Source organism: Ailuropoda melanoleuca, chromosome 1 (genome assembly GCF_002007445.2).
Source record: "Ailuropoda melanoleuca isolate Jingjing chromosome 1, ASM200744v2, whole genome shotgun sequence".
NCBI classification, from domain to species: domain Eukaryota; kingdom Metazoa; phylum Chordata; class Mammalia; order Carnivora; family Ursidae; genus Ailuropoda; species Ailuropoda melanoleuca.
Window position 1 is genome coordinate 2028827 of NC_048218.1, and position 9974 is coordinate 2038800.

The following is a 9974-nucleotide window of genomic DNA, read 5'->3' on the forward strand; positions in this document are numbered from 1 at the left end:
AGACAGGTGCGGCTGTGGAATGTTCTGGGCCACTGACCTGGGAGCAGAGCCCTCGTGCTGCCCACCTCTGGAGCTCCGAGCCCACCAGCTGCAGTGCTGTGGGTGGTAGCCATGGAGGTATGGGACTTGGGGCAGTGCCAGCCTGTCCCGCCCTGTGCCATCCACAGACGCCCAGAGGGAACACGTCCTCGGCCCCCGCCAACGCCATACCGGGCTTCCCTCTCAGAGAAGCACGCTCTCGCCCCAGCCCAGGCCTGGCAGCCACCTCCTGGCCTTTCCCGCCCCCTCTGTGCGTGTGTATCCACTGCGGCATCTGAAAGAGAGCAGAAGTCAAAGTCACTCCTGAACCTAGCGTCCACCAGAGTACCCCGCGTCCCCCCACTCATGTGCGTCGGGGCTCATGGAGTGGAGCCACTTTGTGTCACATCTAAGGGCACCTGCTGGGCCAGCAAGCTGCAGGGTTCCTACATAAAGGCTCCAGGAGTGCTGGGGAACCATGCTTGTGGCGTTAGGGTGACCAGCAGCCACCTCTCCAGCAGCTCAGGGTCCTTCTCCTTTGGGCCAAGCTGTCTTCCAACGCCCTCTACACTTGGCAGAGTTTTCCCCAGTGGCCGACCCAGCAAGGGACACTTCAACCACAAGACAACTGTCCAGGGGATTAAAAATAGCCAAAGAGATCATGTCTTCACTCGACTTTTCTCAAGCTACAAAAGCCTTGTGGGGGCACCTGGGTCAGCAGCCGGGCCTGGTCTGCAGGTGCCCCTAGCTTCTCGCTTAGAGATCAGCAACAAGGCTCCTTGGAGAATTTTGGACTTTCCACCACATGGGGGGTTTCCCTGGCAGCCCCTTCCTGCAGGTGACCCAGGCCACCAGGGACGGTGGGGGAGGCATGTAAGACCCGGAGAGGATCCAGGGCCAGGGGCCCAGGCCTGCCTTCAGCCGCCCACTGCCTTGGTAGGGCTAAGCCTTACTCAGTTCCTCCTCGAGGCACCGGGCACAGCGACAAGCCTGCCGCTTGGTCAGCCATCTCCAAGTCTCCGTCCTCACCTGCAAGGGATCTCTTCCTCCAGCACAGCTATTTTACGTATCGGACACATCTAGCCCACCACGCACCAGGCTCTGTTCTGAGTACTTCGCAATTACACTCAACCTCAGAACTGCCCCACCGGGTCAGCATTATAATTATCCCATTCTACAGCTGAGGAGACTGAGGCACAATGAGGCTAAGGAACTTGACCAAAGTCACACTGCGAGTCCACGGCATTGGATGCATAGTGTCCGGGTCCACTCTCTCAGCACACGGACACTGCTCATGCGCCCAGGCCATGTCAGGTACAAAGAGGGGGAAATGCTTCCTATGTGATGTGCCCAGAAATTGAGGCAGGGTAGGGCAGGGACCGGAGAGGGCCTGCTCCTTGGCTTCTTGGCCTTGGCTCCCTCAAAGAGGCCTGGACTCTGCGATCTTCTGCCCTGCCACAGATGGAGGCTTCAGAATGTGTGGCTCCCGGAGAGGGCTGGACTCCCAGCAGTAAGGAGGTAAGGAGCGCTTCGGGGGACTTGGAACGCCAGCCCAGGCCTCAGCTCGGGGAACAGGGCAAGAGGGGCTAGGCCCTGCCCCCTGGGGACTTCCCAGCTGGTAGAGCGTCAGGGGAGACTCGGTCTCCTGGCAAAGCTTTAGCGCCCAATATTGGCCACCAGCTAGCTCAGTGACCCTTTCTGAGCCTCAGTTTGCCCGTGAAAGATGCTCAGCATCACTGATTATTAGAGAAATGCAAATTAAAGCCAAATGAGATATCACCTTGCACCCACCAGGATGCCTATTATAAAAAAATAGAAAGTAACATGTTGGCAAAGTTACAGAGAAACCAGAACACTCATACATTGTTGGGGGAATGCAAAATGGCGCACCCACTGAGGAAAATGTTTGGTGGTTCCTCAGTAAGTTCCTTCTTAAGTTAAAGTTTTTTTTTTTTAAGATTTTATTTTTAAGTAGTCTCCATACCCAACATGGGGCTCAAACCCACAAACCCGAGATCAAGTTACATGCCCCACCGACTGAGTCAGCCAGGTACCCCAATATGCTGAATTCTTCGATAAGAATTACCATATTACCCAGCCATTCCACTCCCAAAACGGAAGAGAGCTGTTCAAACAAACACTTGTACACAAATGTTCATAGCAGCACTATTCAGCAACAGCTAAAGGGTGGAAACAACCCAAATGTTCATCTGCAGAAGAATGGATAAATCAAATGTGGCCTATCCACACAATAGAATTATTCAGCCATGAGAAAAAATGAAATACGGACACTCGCTACAACGTGGATACACCTCAAAAACACGCTGATAACGGAAATAAGCCAGACGTAAAAGGCCACCTATTGTCCGGTGACATACGCCGAAGAGGCGAATCTGTAGAGACAGAAAGCAGATTAGTGGTCTGCAGGAGCTGGGGGAAGGGGAGAGGGGGTGACTGCTAATGGGTATGGAGTGTCCATCTGGGGTGATGAGAAAGTTCTGGGAATTGACAGATTTCAGATGGTTGCACAACATGACGATGTACTAATTACTACTGCATTTTGAGCTTTCAAATGGTAAAAAATTGTAAATTTTATGATATGTGTATCTTACTGCAAATAAAAATTCGTTCTAAAAACCAGGTTGGGGCATATTCGTGTGGCTCTCTTTGTGCGTTGCCTATCCTGTTCCATATATCTGTGTGTCTATCCATCGACCAGTACCACAAAGTCTTGACTACTGTAACTATATAGTAAATCTTGAGATCTGGTAGACCATCTCCTCCCATTTTATTCTTCTTTTTCAAAATTGTTTCTGTTACTCTAGTTCCTTTGATTTTCCATATAAGTTTTAGAATAATTCTATTTATAAAAAATCTTGCCAGGATTTTGATAGGAATTACATTAAACCTATATATCAATTTGAGGGAAATTAACCTCTTTATTATGTTGAGTATTGTAATCCATGAACATGGTATAGTTCTCTGTTTATTTAGAGCTTCACTGATTTCTTTCATCAGTGTTTTGCAGTTTTCAGCATACGAGTCCCGTACATGTTTTGTTAGACTTACACCTAAGCAGTTAATTTTTGGAGAAAGTGTAAGTAGTTTTATGATTCTACCTTTGATGTCCACGTGTGTGTGCTTTGTTGGTATATGGAAATACAAATGATTTTTTGCATGTTCATAGAATCTTTGGGATTTTCTACAGGCACAATCATATCATCAGTAAATAGAAACAGTTTGATCTCTTCCTTCCAATCTATATGCCTGTTAATTTCCTCATCTTGCCTTATTGCACTGCCTAGAACTTCCAGCACTATGTTGAATAGAAGTGATGAGAGTGGACATCCTGCCTTGTTCCTGATCTCAGGGGAAAAGCATCCATCTCACACATGGCGTATAATGTTAGCTGCAGGTTTTTTGTAAGTTTTCTTTATCAATTTTAGAAAGCCCCTTTCTATTCCTATATCAATGAGAGTTTTTATTATGAACATGTGTTGAATTTTGTCTGATGATTCTTCTGCTTTGGTTAATATGATCGTGTGATTTTTCTTCTTTAGTCTGTTAACATGGTAGATTACATAGATTGATTTTTGAACAGTGAACCAGTCTTGCATCCCTCAAATAAACTCTGCTTGGTCACAGTATATAATTACTTACATATATTGTTGAATTTGATTTGTTAATATTTTCTTTTTTTTAAAGAGTTTTTATTTATTTGACATAGAGAGAGACAGCCAGCAAGAGAGGGAACACAAGCAGGGGGAGTGGGAGAGGAAGAAGCAGGCTTCCAGCGGAGGAGCCTGATATGGGGCTCAATCCCAGAACGCTGGGATCATGCCCTGAGCCGAAGGCAGATGCTAAACGACTGAGCCACCCAGGCGCCCCTGATTTGTTAATATTTTCTTAAGGATTTTCATGATGTACACTGGCCTATAGTTTTTCATTGGTTTGTTTGGTTTTGTTTTTATGATTTTTGTATGGTTTTGGTATCAGTATTATATTAGCTTCATAAAATGAAGGCATAGCCTCTCCTCTTTTATTTTCTGGAAGAGATTGTGTAGAAATAATGTTAATTCTTTTTTAAACATTTGATAGAATTCCCCAGTGAAACCATCTGAGCCAGGAGAATTCTTTTTGGGGAGTTTAAAAATTAAGAATTCAATTTCCTAGGGGTCTTTGGGTGGCACAATCTGTTAAACCATCCGACTCTTGGTTTCAGCTCAGGTCGTGACCTCAGGATCGTGAGATCAAGCCCCACATTGGGCTCTAAGCTCAGCAAGGAGTCTGCTAAAGCTCCTCTCTCCCTCTCCCTTCCCCCACCCCACTCTCTTTCTTTCTCTGCCTCTCTCTTTTTCAAATAAATAAATAAACCTTTTAATAAGATAAAATAAAATTAAGAATTCAATTCCCTATATAGATATAGGCTATTCATATTACCTATTTTATAGATTATGGCAGTTTGTGGTTTTCAAGGAATTGATCCATTTCAACTAAATTGTCAAATTTATGAGTGTAGAGTTGTTCATAGCATTCCCTTATTATCCTTTTGATGTCTTCAACCTGTAGTGATGTCCCCTGTATCAGTTTCAATATTGGTACTTTGTCTTCTCTCTTTTTCTTTGTCAGTCTTGCTAGATATGTATTGATTTTTCTTTTTCTTTTCTTTTTTTTTTTTTTTGAAGATTTATTTATTTAATTTGAGGGTGAAAGAGAGCTGGAGCAGGGGCAGAGGGAGAGGGAGAGAGAATCTCAGCAGATTCCCTGCTGAGCAGAGAGCGTAGAGCCCTTGGGGCTCAATTCCAGGACCCTGGGATCATGACTTGAGCCAAAACCAAGAGTCGGATATTCATCCAGCTGCGCTAACCAGGTGCCCCAATATGAGTTAATTTTTCAAAAAATTCCTTTAAGAACAAGCTGTTTCATTGATGTTCTGTATTATTTTTCTGTTTTCACTTACATTGATTTTTGCTTTTATTTTTATTACTCCTTTTCTTCTGCTTGCTTTGGGCTTATTTTGTTCTTTTTCTTCTAGTTTCTTTTTTTAAATTTAATTTAATTTAATTTAAATTCAATGAATTAACATATAGTGTATTATTGGCTTCAGGGGTAGAGGTCAGTGATTCATCAGTTGCATACAACACTCAGTGCTCATTCCATTATGTGCCCTCCTTAATGTCCATCACCCAGTTACCCCTTCCCCCCACCCTCTCCCCTCTAGCAAACCTCAGTTTGTTTCCTGTGATTAAGAGTGTCTTATGTTTGTCTCCCTCTCTGATTTCATCTTGGTTTATTTTTCCTTCCCTTCCTCTATGCTCCTTTGTTCTGCTTCTAAAATTTCACATACGGGGGCGCCTGGGTGGCACAGTGGTTGGGCGTCTGCCTTCGGCTCAGGGCGTGATCCCGGCGTTATGGGATCGAGCCCCACATCAGGCTCCTCTGCTATGAGCCTGCTTCTTCCTCTCCCACTCCCCCTGCCTGTGTTCTCTCTCTCTCTCTCTCTCTCTCGCTGGCTGTCTCTATCTCTGTCAAATAAATAAATAAATCTTTAAAAAAAAATAAAATAAAATTTCACATACGAGTGAAATCATATGGTATCTGTCTTTCTCTGATTGACTTATTTTGCTTAACATAATATCCTCCAGTTCCATCCATGTCATTGCAAATGGAAAGATTTCATTCTTTCTGATGGCTGAGTAATATTCCATCGTGTATATGAACCACATCTTCTTTATCCAGTCATCTGTTGGACAACTGGGCTCTTTCCACAGTTTGGCTACTGTGGACATTGCTGCTATAAACATTGGGGTACAGGTGCCCCTTCAGATCACTAGGTTTGTATCTTTGGAGTAAATACCTAGTAGTGCAATTGCTGGGTCATAGGGTAGCTCTGTTTTTAAGTTTTTAGGAACCTTCACACTGTTTTCCAGAGTGACTGCACCAGCTTGCATTCCTACCAGCAGCATAGAAAGTTCGCCTTTCTCCGCATCCTTGCCAACATCTGTTGTTTCTTGACTTGTTTATTTAAGCCATTCTGACTGGTGTGAGGTGGTATGTCGTTGTGGTTTTTCCTGATGACAAGTGATGTTGAGCATTTTTTCATGTGTCTGTTGGCCATTTGTACATCTTCTTTAGAGAAATGTCTGTTCATGTTTTCTGCCCATTTCTTGACTGGATTATTTGTTCTTTGGGTGTTGAGTTTGATAAGTTCTTTATAGATTTGGGGTACTAAACATTTATCTGATAAAACATTTGAAAATATCTCCTCCCATTCTGTCGGCTGTCTTTTGGTTTTGTCGACTGTTTCCTTTGCTGTGCAGAAGTTGTTTATCTTGATGAAGTCCCAGTAGTTCATTTTTGCCTCTGTTCCCCTCGCCTTTGGAGACATGTCTAGCCAGAAGTTGCTGTGGCCAAGGTCGAAGAGGTTACTGCCTGTGATCTCCTCTAGGATTTTGATGTATTCCTGTCTCACATTTAGGTCTTTCATCCATTTTGAATCTAGTCTTGTGTATGGTGTAAGAAAATGCTCTGGTTTCATTCTTCTGCATGTGGCTGTCCAATTTTCCCAACACCATTTGTTGAAGAGACTGTCTTTTTTTCCATTGGATATTCTTTCCTGCTTTGTCAGATTAGTTGACCATAGAGTTGAGGGTCCATTTCTGGGTTCTCTATTCTGTTCTATTGATCTATGTGTCTGTTTTGTGACAGTACCATCCTGTCTTGATGATTACAGCTTTGTAATATAGCTTGAAGTCTGGGATTGTGATGCCACCAGTTTTGGTTTTCTTTCCAACTTTCCTTTGGCTATTCAGGGTCTTTTCTGATTCCATACAAATTTTAGGATTATTTTTTTCAGCTCTGTGAAAAATGTTGATGATAGTTTGATAGGGATTGCATTGAATGTATAGATTATTCTGGGTAGCATAGACATTTTAATAATATTTGTCTTTCCAATCTATGAACATGGAACATTTTCCATTTCTTTGTGTCTGCCTCAATTTCTTTCATGTGTTCTGTAGTTTTCTGAGAACAGATCCTTTGCCTCTTTGGTTAGGTTTATTCCTAGGTATCTTATGGGTTTTGGTGCTATTGCAAATGGGATCGATTCCCTGATTTCTCTTTCTCTTGTTTCATTGTTACTGTATATAAATGCAACTGACTTTTGTGCATTGATTTTATATCCTGCCACTTTGCTGAATTCCTGTATGAGTTCTAGCAATTTTGGGATGGAGTCCTTTGGGTTTTCCACATACAGTATCATGTCATCTGTGAAGAGCAGGAGTTTGACTTCTTTGTTATTTGGATGGCTTTTATTTCTTTTTGTTGTCTGATTGTTGAGGCTCGGACTTCTAGTACTATGTTGAACAACAGTGGTGAGAGTGGACATCCCTGTCGTGTTCCTGACCTTAGGGGAAAAGCTCTCAGTTTTTCCCCATTGAGAATGATATTTGCTGTGGGCTTTTCGTAGATGGCTTTTATAATATTGAGGTATGCTCCCTCTATCTTTACACTGTGAAGAGTTTTGATCAAGAAAGGATGCTGTACTTTGTCATATGCTTTTCTGCATCTATTGAGAGGATCATCTGGTTCTTGTCCTTTCTGTTTTTATGTGGTGTATCACATGGATTGATTTGCAGATTATGAACCACACTTGCAGCCTAGGAATAAATCCCACTTGGTCGTGGTGAATAAGCCTTTTAATGTACTTTTGGATCGTATTGGCTAGTATCTCAGTGAGAATTGTTGCATCCATGTTCATCAGGGATATTGGTCTGTAATTATCCTTTTTGGTGGGGTCTTTGTCTGGTTTGGGGATCAAGGTAATTCAGACCTCATAGAAAGAGTTTGGAAGTTTTCCTTCCATTTTGATTTTTTGAAACATCTCCAGAAGAATGGGCATTAATTCTTCTTGAAATGTTTGGTAGAATTCCCCTGGGAAGCCATCTGGCCCTGGACTCATGTTTGTTGGGAGATGGTTGATTACTGTTTCAATTTCCTTTTTGGTTATGGGTCTGTTCAGGTTTTCTATTTCTTCCTGTTTCAGTTTCGGTAGTTTATATGTTTCTAGGGATGGATCCATAAACTAGGCATATAGTTGGTCATAATATGTTCTTGTAATTTTATGTTTCTGTTTCTTTGGTGTTGGTTGTGATCTTTCCTCTTTCATTTATGATTTTATTAATTTGGATCCTTTCTCTCTCCCTCTCTCCTTCTCTCTCTCTTTTGATAAACCTGGCTAGGGGTTTGTCAATCTTATTATTTCAAAGAACCAGCTCCTAGTTTCATTGATCTGTTCTACTGTTCTTTTGTTTCTATTTCATTGATTTCTGCTTTAATCTTTATTAATTCTCTCCCGCTGGGTTTAGGCTTTATTTGCTTTCTTTCTTCAGCTCCTTTAGTTGTAAGGTTAGGTAGTGTCTTTGAGACTTTTCTTGTTTCTTGAGAAAGGCTTGTATTGCTATGTATTTCCCTATTAGACAGCCTTTGCAGCATCCCAAAGGTTTTGAACAGTTGTGCTTTCATTTTCATTTGTTTCTATGATTTTTTCTAAATCTTCTTTAATTTTCTGGTTGGCCCAGTCATCCTTTAATAGGATGCTCTTTAACCTCCATGTATTTGTTTTCATTCCAAATTTCCTCTTGTGATTATGTTCAAGTTTTAAAGCATTGTGGTCTGACAATATGCAGGGAATAATTCCAATCTTTTGGTACCAGTTGAGACTTGATTTGTAACCCTCTTCTAGGTTCTTGATGTGGGTGCATAGGTTATTGCTTTGAGGTGTTTCCTCTTTTCTAATGTCTGTATTAGCACTATAGCATTCTCTCAGATTGTTTTAGATGCAACCCACAATGTTGGGTATGTTGCTTTATTCATTTTCATTCAGTTCAATGTGGTTTTTTTTTTTTTTGAGATTTCTCTTTAACCTTTGGCTTATTTAGAAGTGCGATGTTTAGTTTTCCCATGGTTGGAGACTTTTCCGTTATCTTTCTGCTATTTATTTCTAGTTTGACTCCAATGTGATCAGAACACCCATCTTTTCTTCACTTCTTTTAAGTTTGTTGGCGTTTGTTTCATGGCCCAGGATGTGGTCTATCTTAGTATACAACTGTGCACACTTGAAAAGAAGGTATATGTGCTGCTGTTGGGTGGAATGTTCTGTAAATGTTGATTAGATGTTGGCTATTGGCTGACGGTGATGTAGGGTCCCTCTACGTGTTTACTGATTGTTTTGTCTATTGCTGAGAGGGGGATCCTGATGTCTCCAGTTGCCTTGTGGATTTGTCTGCTCCTCCTTTCAGTTTTATTAGGTTTGCTGCACATGGTTTTCAGCTCCATTGTTTGTTGTGTACATGTCTAGGCTTTCGTGTCTTCTTGGCAGATTAACCATTTCATCACTATGTGATGATAAAAGGGCCAATTTTCATTGTTCTGGTCATTTTCTTTGCTTTGAACTGTACTTTATCTGGTATTAAGATAGCCATGTTTTCTTTTCAGCAATGATACATCTTTTCCCATCCATCCTGTTACTTTGCATCTACCTACATTGTTACAGTTGAAGTAAATTTCTTGTACACAGCATATATTTGGTTGTTTTTAAAAATCTACTCTGTGCAACCAGGCTTTTAATGGGTATACTTAGAAAAATCTACATTTAATGTAACTATTGATGTGTTAGGGCTTAAATCCACCGTTTTACTTTTGTTTTCTGTTCATTCTGTTTTCTTTTTCCTGCCTTCCTATGGGTTACTTGAACACCTTACAGAATCCCATTGTGATTTGTCTATAGTATATTTTTTGTACAGATTTTTAGTGGTTGCTCTGGTGTGATATTATCTATACATAACTCACCACAATCTGCTGATGTCAACATTTTACCAGTTTTTGTGAAAGTACAAAAACCTCACCTTACTTTACATCCTTTTAGCTTCCTCATTTATAATATAATTTCCTTAAAT